The sequence below is a fragment of the Desmodus rotundus genome, chromosome 2 (assembly GCF_022682495.2).
Source record: "Desmodus rotundus isolate HL8 chromosome 2, HLdesRot8A.1, whole genome shotgun sequence".
Lineage (NCBI taxonomy): Eukaryota > Metazoa > Chordata > Mammalia > Chiroptera > Phyllostomidae > Desmodus > Desmodus rotundus.
Window position 1 is genome coordinate 64,592,917 of NC_071388.1, and position 13,401 is coordinate 64,606,317.

Here is a 13,401-nt window from a genome sequence, read left to right on the forward strand (position 1 = left end):
TAATAATTAACTGAGTGCCACAGGCGGTATCTGTTATCATCTAAAGTGACTATCAAAATAGACTAAATGGAATTCTAGAGGTGAATCCTGGGTGTTTTGTCATATTCCTACAGAATTTCATACATGTGGTATTCCCAGAAATATGAAAAAGACTGACAGTAACATAAGTTAAATTCTATAAACAATATCGCTTGTCCTCTTCCACCATTTTTAATAATTTCAAATCTAAGTAGAAGACACTTCCATCACGAGGCCCAAATAGTGCAGACGCCACTAGGGCATTAACTGCAGGAGCGGCCTTCGCCTCCTCAAACCAGGCAGGGCTTCATTCTGAGCTGTAAAGAAAGGGACTGGAGGGTTGAAGTGGGTTAGCTCAGTTCATGCTTTCTATTTGCACTTTAGTAAAATTTTCAATTAATATGCAAATAGGAGGATTTTTACTATCTATAAACTGCCAAACAAAAATATTTATTTATCTTAAAGTACAACTTCTCTCATTATCCTATCGATCAGAATATATGTTTCAAGTATATGATGCAAGTTTCTTTTTCGTGTTCTTTGGCAGGTAATATTAGAAAACCTAAAATGATTAAAAGGTCCATTTATATCACATATAAAAGATCTGGCTGCACAAACATGCTTATGAAACTGCTCGCAGCAGAAGAGAAACAAGTGCAGTGAGTAGCTGCATGCATACATATATACATACATGTGCGTATGTATGTATATATTTATGCTTATATTGTATTAAGATATGTGCTAAGTATTGACAGCACAAAGAAATATGAAATCACATCCCTGAACTTAATAGCCTACAATTCACTGTAAGAGACAGAGAAATATTAACCAGGATAATATTGAAAAAGAAGAACGATACAAAGATAGGCAGTAGTAGCAGAAACTGATTTCCAGAAGGAAGAAATAATGAAGGCCAGAAAGACATGAACTAATGTAGTATTTTGTGGGGAAAGTTTATTAAACCTAGAGAAAGAATTCCATCTGCCTGGGTTCAAATCTAGGCTCTACTAGTTAGATGTGTGAACTTAAATGAGTTTCCTCACCTGTCAAATGAGTAAACAAGAAAATCTCTACTTTAGATGTCAGCATAATCTTTGATACACAAAATAATATTACATGTCTCATGGCTGGAACCATTAATGCAGTATATGGAAGCTGTTTGATTTTATGACTCTTCTCCCAAACTTTCCTGGAATTACATTAGAATTCTTATTATTTATGGAGAAATGGATTATTGGTTTCCTAAATTTATTCTAAAAGTTGAAAATTGAGCCAGTTTCTAGTTTTAGTTGAGAATTCAACTTAAAATAATTCCTCATTTACACAGCCAAACATCTTTCATAATACATGAACAATGAAACAAAGCTAGAGCACTTAGCTCAGCCAAGTTACTGTGATTAAGAATCATCAGAGGTCGACTCTCTCTAAAGCCATCTGTAAGAAAAGTGTCTCGGGCTCTGACTGGTGTGGCTTATTAGGTTGTGCATCATCCCACAAACCAGGAAGTCAGCAGTTCAATTCCCAGTCTGGGCACATGCCTGGATTGCGGACCAGGTTCCCAGTCGGGAGTGTATGAGGGGCAACCAATCAATGTTTCTCTTGTACATCAATGTTTCTTTCCCACTTTCTCTCTCCCTTCCCTTCTCTCTAAAAATAAATAAATAAAATTGTTTAAAAATATATCTCTGTTGTTGTGGAAAATATCACAGATAGAGAAAGCCATTGACTAAATGTGTGACTTTCAAAATTTAAAAGATAATGCTTTTTAAATATTCCTGAGGGAATAGTATTGTTGGGGCTTTTTTCTTCCCCTTTCATTGTAAATTTAAAAATCCTAAGGTGACCAGAATATAGATGAAGTTTGTAATTGTGCAGAATGATACTTCAACTCCCTGTAAATACACTAAGGTTATCAAGATTTACAAATAACACTTTATTTACTAATGCTTATCTTAAAATACAAAAAAAATATTCAGGTCTGATAATATAATAAATTATTTCAGGTGTTAGAGCCATTTTCAAAAGACAAAGGATTTTGGACAACATGTTGTACTGTAAAAACCAGTTATTTGGGTGGCTCTGTGAATTGTTTTATCGCTATGGAAATACAGCTCCTCCTAACATTGGATTTTGAACATATTAAGACAAATGACATGCTATTGCAATCAATGGTAACCTATACTTCATTTCTTTCCACATGTAATATGGAAAGAGCAGATGGTTATACATTTGGGCCAACTAGAACCTCAATACAGAGAACATGAGCAGACTTCCTTTACTGAAATGGAAATACCCAATAATACTCCTGTTAATTGTATAAAATAAACCTTGCTTGCCAAACTTCCTTTGTCCTGAATTTAAATTTTTGAAGGAGAATCTTTATTATAAAACTAATCTTACTTTTTATTTCAAATATGTATTTGTCAATTCCTTCTCTAAAGAGTTGCTTTAGATTTTCATAGACTGTACATCGTAGATATAATTTACTGAATTAATAACCTAAAATCAATTAAATTACTAAAAATAAAGCTTTCAACTTTACTTCTTGAATTAGGTACTCATACTTGAGCCATATTTAAAAAATCTATGAATACAGGTGTCTGCAAGATGGAGTATGGAATGGCAATTTTAAGAATAATTGTCTAAATACAGTTATACTTAAAAAAAAAAAAAAACAAAATACCTAAAACAGCCTTTTAAAGGATTACTGAGAAATCCCTACAGGAATGCAGTCAACTTCACTCATTTTGTAAACCCAGTCAGTACTTCTGACAGGAACAAAAATGTCTAAAGAAACTCATTGACTCATTAGTAAACAGTCATCTTTTCCTCCCCTGTATCTTCCCCATTTCTCTCTCATTTTATCCCTCATCAGTTCTTCCAGATTCTAAGGGGCATCATAACAAAGGATGCTGAGTCAGAGTCTTATCCCGTGACATACAAGGTAAGACTTACAGGGAATTCCAAATATTAACTTAAAATCTACCCAGTGATTTTTCTTTTCTAGACAGGTATGCCAACAACTCATCAGTCAAACAATGCTATGTGTAATAGATCCAAAAGGGGGAGTCTACCGTACGTGAAGCTTTAATGAAACAAGTTTTGGTGCAAAGAACTCCAGAAAGTTATCCTAATTCTAAAACGTGTTTTTCCTTTATTGCACTCTGATTTGAGATTTGCTACCTATCTCTCTTTTCTTTTGAAGGTAAGTTTGGACTTTTTCTTTTGGAATAGAGGTAAGGGCCAATATCTCTTTTTCCTGAGATATTTTTTTAATTGTGGTAATATGATGCCTGTATGCATTTATCATTTTGTATTTTAATTCAACTTTAAAAGGCAAATACAATACTTTTAGTCATTATTTTGATGGTGGCTTAATTTTGAAGGGAAAGGACCACACTATCACTTTTGTTTAGATAGCATGTATAATATCGAAATACTTGCATTTAGTCATTAAATAGTTAGACCAGAACTGAAATATTTCTACATCCCAGCACCTACAACAGCACCTAGCCCTCATCAGGTGCTCAATAAATGTGTTAAATGAATGATCAGACAATGGGAAAAGAAAATGAAAGGAGATCCCACGTGTATTTATAAGCTACTTAAACATCCATGCCTGCAGGCAATTCAAAGGAATGTAAGGGCAACCCTGACTTCTTCTGGGAAGCAGACATCCACAGGAGCTCTGAAGCCATGGCTATTTTGATATATAAAACTTTTGGTCCATTCCAACAGGAAACTCTGTTTAGAAATAATTCCAAGGACACTGAAACCTATATACATTACCGTGTGTGTTGAAAATACAAGGACTAACAGTGGTATAGGGTATACAATTCTAGCAGAACAGGTAGGCTGAGGAAAAAAGCAGCAGAGAGAGAAAAAGACCTAGAAAAATGATCTAAAATGTAACTTAAAAGTGTTGCTTTCTTAGGAAGCATTGAAAATGCATAGTTTTTGTTTCATTCTAATTTTCTCTGGTTTCTAGCTATTTCTTCCATGATGTTCTAGTATTATTTTCATAATAAAACATCTTATTTTACAAGTGTAAAAGGTAACAAAATTGTTTGTTCAGCACAGGACTTTCATTGTATCTCTGAAATATCACAAACAAGTCTGAGGAATCATCCTGCATCTTGCTGCTTCTGTAGCTGGACATCTCCGATCTTATTCATCAGCCTGCTGAACTGTTCCTTTTTCAGAAACATAAGTACCATCCAAAATTTTTCTGACATCCCTGTTTTTAACTGCTGTGGCTAGTTATATCAAAGTAGCTGAACTGATACAAGTTCAACGCCATTTTCTTCAAGAATTAACTCATCTTTCTCAGCTTGAAATACTGAACAATCAACACCTAAAGTCATCCAAACCCAAACCCAGGGAATTCCTGATTTCCCCAGAAAATTATTCTCCTGAATAACAATGCTGACAGGGAAGTGGGCACACACAGGACTCATCTTGTAACGGAGGCCCAGTGTAACACCTTTGATCACATTTGGCATATGACTGCTGCTGGTGCGAATGGTAGCCAGTTCCCTTCTCTCTCCCACCCTTTGTCAACCCGGAGCCTCTTCTTCTCTGTCCAAGAAGACTGAGTTCCAAATTGACATGATTGAAGTCTCTCTGCAGGGCGCCTCTGGGGCCCCTCATTATAGCTGTGCATCCCTTCATAGTGATGTCAACACTTTCTGGAATACCATCAGTCCGATTGCTGAGAATGACCTTCATCATCGCAGTAGATGCAGCAAAGCGAGACCAACACAAATTTTTGAAAAATATGAAGACAAAATCCAACTTTTGCTAGCTCTTTAGCATTCATTTATTCACTCAACTAAAATGTACTAAGTACTCAAACTCCACCAAACCTGTCCCTGTTGCAGGTGTTACAAGAGTGCAAAAAAAACAAACAAAAAATCAAACAAACAGTCTGTAGTACCTGTCTCAATCTTTCTTTTTCATTTTTTTAGTTATTAAAGTTTATCTTTAGATGCAGTTAATGTGAATGACGCACAAGCAATCCTGGGTGCACTTACACAATGTTTATGTAGTTATGCACCTCTTGGTCAGCATTACACTTTTTTGTGGGCATTCATAAAAACCAGCAAATGAATCTAAAAGAATTGTGTATGCAAAACTGCATGCAACAGAGCTAGAATTAGTGGAAGCTAATGTACTACATGCAGCATAGAGTAGAAGCAAACATCTTCTAACGAAGTAAGTTTTCCTGGAAAGCTGGAAAACCTGTATGAGATTAAATGAACACAGGGCACAAAAACCTGCTTCTCCTTAGGAAACAAATAGACCTAATTACTTTACTTATTTTCAATAACATTACAAGGTAATTTCTGGTCTATGATGCCCAGGGAAAATATTTTTTTAACCTTGAATTATTTTTCACTTCACAGCTGAGCAATTCTGAGACCTTCTATTAATAATAAATTAAGCCCAAAATACATTATCAAAATATACTTGCATTTTTCAAACTGCACATGATAACTCATAGAATATCTCAATATAACAGGTATTTCTCTAGCTTTCTGCTAACAGTGAAATAACTGAGATGGAGAGAAAATAAATGTAAGCTTTTTGTTTGTTTTATTAATTTTAGAACTGAAAATAATATGATCATTTAAAAAGTAAGAGTAATTTACTGCTGGTCAACATGGGGGTGTAGGTTAAAATGTCCGCCTCCTCATGCAACCACAGAGAGATTTACAACTAAACCTCAAGACAAATAACTCCCAGAACTGTCAGAAAATCAAACTGTATGGAAGTCCAACAACTAAGGATTTAAAGAAGCCACTTTCATTCAGGCAGGTAGGAGAGGCACAGTCACAGAGACAGGCTAGAGGCAGAGAGGTGAGGAGTCGCAGAGTGGTGCAGAGAGGCAGCAGTGGAGGCCAAACAGGCAGTCCCACATTCACATGTGGTGAATAAAAACCAGGAGGGATACCTTGGGAACGAGTGATCCCAGCCCCAGGCCAGACTGCACAGCCCAGGGTTTCAGTGCCAGGAGGATGAGCCCCCATAACGTCTGGCTATAGAAACCAATGAGGGTTGCAGTGACAGAAGAAACTGCCAGATTTTCAGGAGACTCTGCTTAAAGGGCCTGTGCAGTCTTAGAACATACACAAACCCACCCACTCTGGGATTCACCACCAGGGTAACGGCTGGAAGGATGCCAGTCCCATATAGGGAGTGGGCGAAGTGACTGGTAACAGGACAAGAGCTGGGTAAACCTCCAGAAGCCAGGCAGCAGCACTGTTCCCTCTCCAAGCCCTCCGGAGCCACAAGGCTCTGAAGCCAGTTGCCCCACCCTGACAGTTACCTAAGGCTCTGCCCCATGCAATTTACAGGTGCCTTTTCTACCATAGGCCACACTACTAAGACAGGGAGTCTAAGCAGTTCTACCTAATACACAGAAACAAACATAGGGAGGCTGCCAAATTGAGGAGACAAAGAAATATGGCCCAAATGAAAGAAAAGAACAAAATCCCAGAAGAGGAACTAAACGAAACAGAGATTGCCAACCGAAACAGAGATACAGAGTTTAACACACTGGCAATCAGGATGCTCAGAGAACTCCTTGAGTATGGCAGAAACATAAAGAAACGAAGGTTACACTAAGTGAAATAAAGAAAAATCTTCAGGGGAACAACAGTGAAGGGGAGGAAGCCATGATTCAAATCAATGATTTGGAACAGAAGGAAGAAATAAACATTCAACCAGAACAGAAGGAAGAAACAAGAATTCAAAAAAATGAGGATAGTATAAGCAATTGCTGGGACATTTCCAAACATGTCAATACCCGAATCATAAGAATGACAGAAAGAGAAGAGGGAAAGCAGGAAATTGAAAACTTATTTGAAAGAATAATGAAAGAAAATTTCCCTAATTTGGGAAAGGAAATATACATACAAGTTCACAAAGCACAAAGAATCCCAAACAAGATGAACCCAAAAAGACCCACACCAAGACACCTCATAATTAAAATGCCAAAGGTTAAAATTCGAGAATCTTAAAAGCAGCAAGAAAACAGGAGAGATTTACCTACAAAGGAGTTCCCATAAGACTATCAGCTGATCTCCCAAAAGAAACTTTGCAGGCTAGAAGGGACTGGCAAGAAGCACACAAAGTGATGAAAAGCAAGGACCTAAAACATAGATTACTCTATCCAGCACAGCTACCATTTAAAATGGAAGGGCAGATAAAGTGCTTCCCAGACAAGGAAAAGATAAAGGAATTCATCATCACCAAGCCATTATTACAGGAAATGTTAAAGAGGCTTATTTAAGAAAAAAATATCAAAATTATAAACATTAAAAGGGCAGCAAATTCACAACTATTAACAAGTGAATCCAAAAAAACAAATTAAGCAAACAACCAACCAGAACAGAACAGAATCATAGGTATGGAGATCATTTGGAGGGTTATCAGCTGGGAGGGGGGAGAGGGAGAATGGGGAAAAAGATGCAGGGATTAGAAGCATAAATGGTAGGTACAAAATAGACAAGGGGATGATAAGAATAGTATAGGAAATGGAGAAGCCAAAGAACTTACATGCATGACCCATGGACATGAACTAAGGGGGGAAATGCTGGAAGGAAGAGGGTACCAGGTAGAAGGCAAGCAAAGAGGGAAAATTTGGACAACTGTAATAGCAATAAATCAATACAATGGATTTAAAAAATAAAGTCATTTTCTTTTGAAATAAGTATTTTATTTAGCACATGTTCACATAAAACTGCATGGAGGTATTTTCAGAGGTAAATATAGGCTCATCACAATGGTCTCCTAAAATACAAGGCATGGGCATGTCAAAATGGAGTAACATTAAGTAATATAAACTTTCAAAAAATTTTAATGATTAAACATAAACAAATGTAATGTATCCCAATGGGTAATCCTTCTTTATACCTTTATGAGTACTCCCTAATTTTTAAGTATTCTTTATTTTATTCATTTTATTTTTCTACTTTAGAAAAATCAGGGATGAGGTTAAAAGTATAATAAATAAGTGGTCATTGACCTAATTGGTCATTTTTGGGGGGTATAAGGACCTATAACTGGTACTTTACAGGTGCACAATGTGATTTTATTGTACATTAAAGTTTGAAAGTCACTGACTTAGAGGCTGCACTTACTGTGATAGATATTCAGTAGCCTTAAATGTCAAATAGAACAACAGTTAAAATATATTTATCCGTCAGCTCATTAGCTGTATTAATTCTCACAATCCTCGAAATGTTCTGAGGTAGGCATTATTCTTTTCCATAATTTGTAGTTGAGGAAACTGAGGCACAGAAGTTAACTCTAGTTCAAGATTTCACAGGTACCTAGTGACAGAACAGAGATCCGGGTCCCTGCAGCCTGTTCCAGAATTTGGGTATTTCACCATTAAATCACGCCATAAAACAGTACACCTTATTAAGAATTTACCTTGCCCAAGAGTAAACTTTACAGAGCAGAGTTTTTCTTTACAACTCTCAAATTAATGTAAGAAACACTAGAAATAATACTTTGGTTCTACATGGCAGGTGGGAGGAGAGAAAGTAATGGATTCGTATCAGAATATGCAGACTTTTTTCCTGGGCCCATCATTTTCTACCTCCCTATCTTGGTTACTGGGTCAGTTTCCTCATCCATAAAATGAAGTTAATATAGCATGTTAAAGCTGGAATAAGAACAGATCAATTTGCCAACCCTCGCATTTTCCAAACAAAGGAAAACTAATCCACATATTGAAAATACTTGATTAGAGTTGACAACAAAATTCCCCTGTAGCCAGAACCAGGACTCTTTTCTGAATCCCATAAACATGAGGTTAGGAGTCAAATCTGTAGTAAAAGAGACCAAGGAAGAGATGTTCTTAGCCTGGTCAGGATGTGCTTCAAAGTGTCTGTGAATTCTTCAAAGTGAATGCAACTTTCTGTGAGCATGCATGGAGATTTAAAAATGACTTAATCTTAGGAGAGGTTCTAATCTTCACAAGAAATACAAGGATAATTAGCTTTACTTTTTTAGATGAATTTTTAAAAGCTGAAAGGGGTAAATATTGCACAATTATCTCCCAAATAATTCACAGAGAGATATTTGTACAATACATATCATACATGTACAGTATCAGATAGTATTGCACAAGGTCTCCCAAATAATTCACAGAAAGCTGAGAACCAAAGCTGTGAACTCCAAAGCCTGCCTCCCTTTCCTCACACTGCCATGCGACACTGCTCCTCGGCCTTCTCATTTTCAGTCTTTCCTGCCTGCTCTTCACTTGATGCTGGACAGCACAGGCTGAGTAAAGTAGTACCTATTATTATTATTATTATTGACAGAGGTTCTTTGTCCCTGAAATTATTGGGAATTTTATGTTTACAAACATACTTGCATTTTTATAAGGAGAACATTCATCCATAGAAATGGCCATCAGATTCTTAGGATGGGCATTAATACAAAATTTTTTTAAAGTAAGTAACAACATAGCCCTGGCCAGGTAGCTCAATTGGTTGGGGCATCATCCCACACACCAAAAGGCTGTGGGTTCAATCCCCAGTCAGGGCACATACCTAAGTTTTGGGTTCCATTCCCAGTTGGAGCACATATGGGAGGCAACCAATAAATGTTTCTCTCTCACATCAATGTCTCTCTCTCTCTTCCTTCCTATCTGTCTAAAATCAATAAACATATCCTTGGGGGAGGATTAAAAAATGGATAAATGTACAAACAACAACACAGTGGGTGGATCAGTTTCCTAGAGTTACCATAAGAAAGTAACAAAAACAGGGTAGCTCTACAGACTGAAATTTGTCGTCTCAGAGTTCTGGAGGCTGGAGGTCCAAGACTAAGTAAGTCATTAGGGTTGGCTTCTTCTGAGAACTGTGAGAGAATCTCTTCTGTGCCTCTTTCCTAGCTCCTTGTGGTTTAGCGGAAGTTCCCTTGCTGCTGCTGCCATCTCACACCCCAAACTGCCTTTACCTTCACTTGGCATTCTCCACATGTCTCTTTTTGTGCTTCTGCGCCCAAATTTCCCCTTTTTATAAGGATATGGTCATTTTTACCCTAATGAGATAACCTTGGCTTGCTCATCCCCAAAGACCCTATCTCCAAGTAATGTCACATTTACAGGTACTTTCTTGAATACCTAGAGTTTCAGCCCTAGCTGGTGTGGCTCAATGGATTGAGTACCAGCCTGCGAACCAAAGGGTCGCCAGTTTGATTCCCAGTCAGGGCACATGCCCGGGTTGCAGGCCAGGTCCCCAGTGGGGGTCCAGGAGAGGCAACCACACACTGATGTTTCTCTCCCTCTCTCCCTCCCTTCCCCTCTGTCTAAAAATACACAAGTAAAATCTTAAAAAAAATTTGTATGTTTCAAATTATAATACATAATTACACTATGTTTTCCTAAGATAATTTCACTTGATACTTTATAAATCACATGCAATATATTCAGGAAAATGCTATCAAACTAACATAGCTGCATTTAAAATCTAATGATAAATTCCATGCCCATTTTATATTGAAATTCTGATAAAAGGTACAAACTTCCAGTTATAAAATAAGTCACTGGGATGTAATGGACAGCATGGTGACTGTAGTTAATAATACTGTACTGCTTATTTGAAAGTTGCTGAGAGAGTAGATCTTTAAAATTCTCATTGCAAAAAAAAAATGTGTAACTCTATATGGTGACAGATGTTATCTAGACTTACTGTGTTGATCCTTATGCGGTATCTACAAACACTGAATCATTCGGTTACACCTCTGAAACTAAAAAAAACAAACTCTTTCGATGGTACAGACAATAAGCTTATGTCACAGAGCAGTCAATATAAGGACAAACCTGGCGGTTATATGGACCACTTTGATTCATTTTTGCAGATCAATTTTAAACCCGTTTTATACAGTGATAAAATATTGAGGCCCCACCTACTTCTTTGAGCACAGTAAGAAATGTTCTTCAGGGGAAATTTCTTAGTGGGAAAATCCCATGAACATCAAAAGAATTTTTAGAAGATTACCATTTCATGTACAAATGGAAGCTATCTAAGTAATTATCTTTTTAAGCATGTTTACTCTTGTCTAATGAACAAAAGAATACACACGCATTCCTTTTAATTTAATTAGAATTATGTTTTAATATGAAAGCTACTTTTGTAAAGAAAATGTATGCTCCTACTACTTAAAGAAAGTGATATTTAATAAGGGAAAATTTTTTAAAATGATCCCCAATACCATAAACACAATACTATAATGAAGTTAAATATCATTCTTAAATTCTCATACAGTGTATTCCAAGAGAACTTTCTGCAATAATGATTAAAATGTGCTATATACGCTCTCTCAAAGATACAGCAACCACTAGTCACATGAGGTTTTTGAGTATTTAAAACTCAACTTTTATTCATTTTATTTTAATTAGTTTCCTTTAAATAGTCACATGTAACTGGTGGCCACAGTTCTAAACTATTGTCACATGAAAAGAAATGCAAAAAGGAAAATCAAACTGTTACAAATGGCTTTTAAAACATCGGTATACAACACAGTGAAAAATCACAGATCTTCACTACTGGGGAACATCAAAGTGAATAAGAGAGATGGTATCTTGTTAAAGATTCAGAATCCAGAGGCCCTACTTCTGACCTACCAGACCAAGTCTTCTAAAAAAAAAAAAAAAAAATCTGTTCAACAAGCACCAGCAGTGTTTCAGATATGCATTAAAGTCCGAGCCTGCCTGTTCGACTTCTGTTACAAATTTCAGTCATCGTTTTTCCCTAACAGAAAATATGAATTTGTACCATTTGACTATTGAGATTTAATAATAAAACACACTGCTTTAATATACATAACATTGGTACCTCTTCACTAATTTTTTAGAGCTCCAACTCTATAGAAATGACTAGAGAATAAATTACTCACATTCTAAAATATCACTAAGTATCAACTAATTTACCTGGACAAATTCTACACTTCATCAAATCTGTCCATTGGTAGGTACTATAATGAATGAATTATATGCCTTGATTATTACACTCAAGTATTTTTTTATTCTACACCTTTAAGTTCATGCATAAAACTTGTTATGTAAATTTATGCAATGTGATTCTCTGATTCTCAATTTCCTCATCCCTAAAAAGTCATCCATACGTTTGCTGTCTGCCAGGTAGGTGTTAATTGCTAGGTGTCCAGTTCCCTTCCTCTTCCAACTGTGTTTTTTTTAATTATTTTAATCCACTTATCTGTCAACATTACTGATAGCTGCCCCAAACCACTTAATTACCAATTCCAGTTTTAGGAAGCCCTACAACACTGCCCTCCTCCAGCAGGGGAATTTTAGGACATGTAACTCCTTACCCAGCCATCCTTGTAAGGCTGTTCTGCTATGACCCGGTCGCACTTGCTCACCTCCCCATCCTTGAAGCTGGGTTATATTTTCTTGCTCTAAGCCAAGCCTAGTTCCTATAACTAAAACTTTGCTTCCCTCCTCCTGACTCTGTATCTAGGTTTTCTCTAATACCCAACCCTTCCTCTTTCATTCCCTCCAACAAAGAAAAAAAATTAGGCAATGAAGACATCTCTCATCTCGACAGGACTTGGAGTGTAAGTGCCCTCAATCTAGACATACAGCATTTTAATATATCTTGTTTAGAAACAAAATAAAAAAGCAATAATGACCCTCTTTTTCTTCTTTTTTTTCCTTTCTGGTGTTACATAGCTTCAGCGTTGGTTCCATATACTACCGTATTTTCATTTTAAAAAGTTACTCCCTAACATCAGTATGAAAAACTTCTAAAAACTAAAAAAAGACTAAATCTAAAAAGAAGCACTTCAACATTATGTAAAAGAATTTCATCATCTTATAAGAAAATATGATAACTCTTTCTGTATTAGGATAAAACTGAATGCTATTCAAAAGAAAAGAAAAACATTTTGATTTTCTCAAACTATGATTTATGATTATATACAAAATTCTTCTGATTTTACCTGCTTTTAGCCTTCCAAAGGTGACCATACCATACACGTGCAAGTCATTTTGGGATCACCATGACAATAAATAAATTTTCTTATTTAGTCCAAGAAACTATGGGTGGAGGGAAATAAATATTTCATGTTAAATACATGAAATCTATTTTTAAAGTCCTCTTCTAGAAATATTGAAAGATTTTCTGAAAGCTTTATGTTATCTCGTTCAAAAAGCCACATGATTTCATTTGAGGACAAACCACTTTGCTATGACAGCCTCCTAAGGACCCACAGAGTACCAGCAGCCTTGCCGGTACTCAGCTGAAAGTTTCAGGAGTCATAAAATGGAAAGCATAATGTTTTATGGTAAGTGAAAAGTACATTTTAAGCAAAATACACATTTTTTAAATGACAAACTCTTTG

At 36.3% G+C, this 13,401-nt stretch overlaps 1 protein-coding gene and 1 pseudogene across 4 annotated transcripts in view; both read right to left on the minus strand.

Moving 5' to 3' along the window:
• The window catches only part of ROBO1 (roundabout guidance receptor 1), a 400,095-nt gene that overhangs the window by 334,988 nt on the left and 51,706 nt on the right, over positions 1-13,401 (minus strand). The window lies entirely within an intron of this gene.
• On the minus strand, positions 4,186-4,746 carry LOC112302541 (large ribosomal subunit protein uL6-like; annotated as a pseudogene).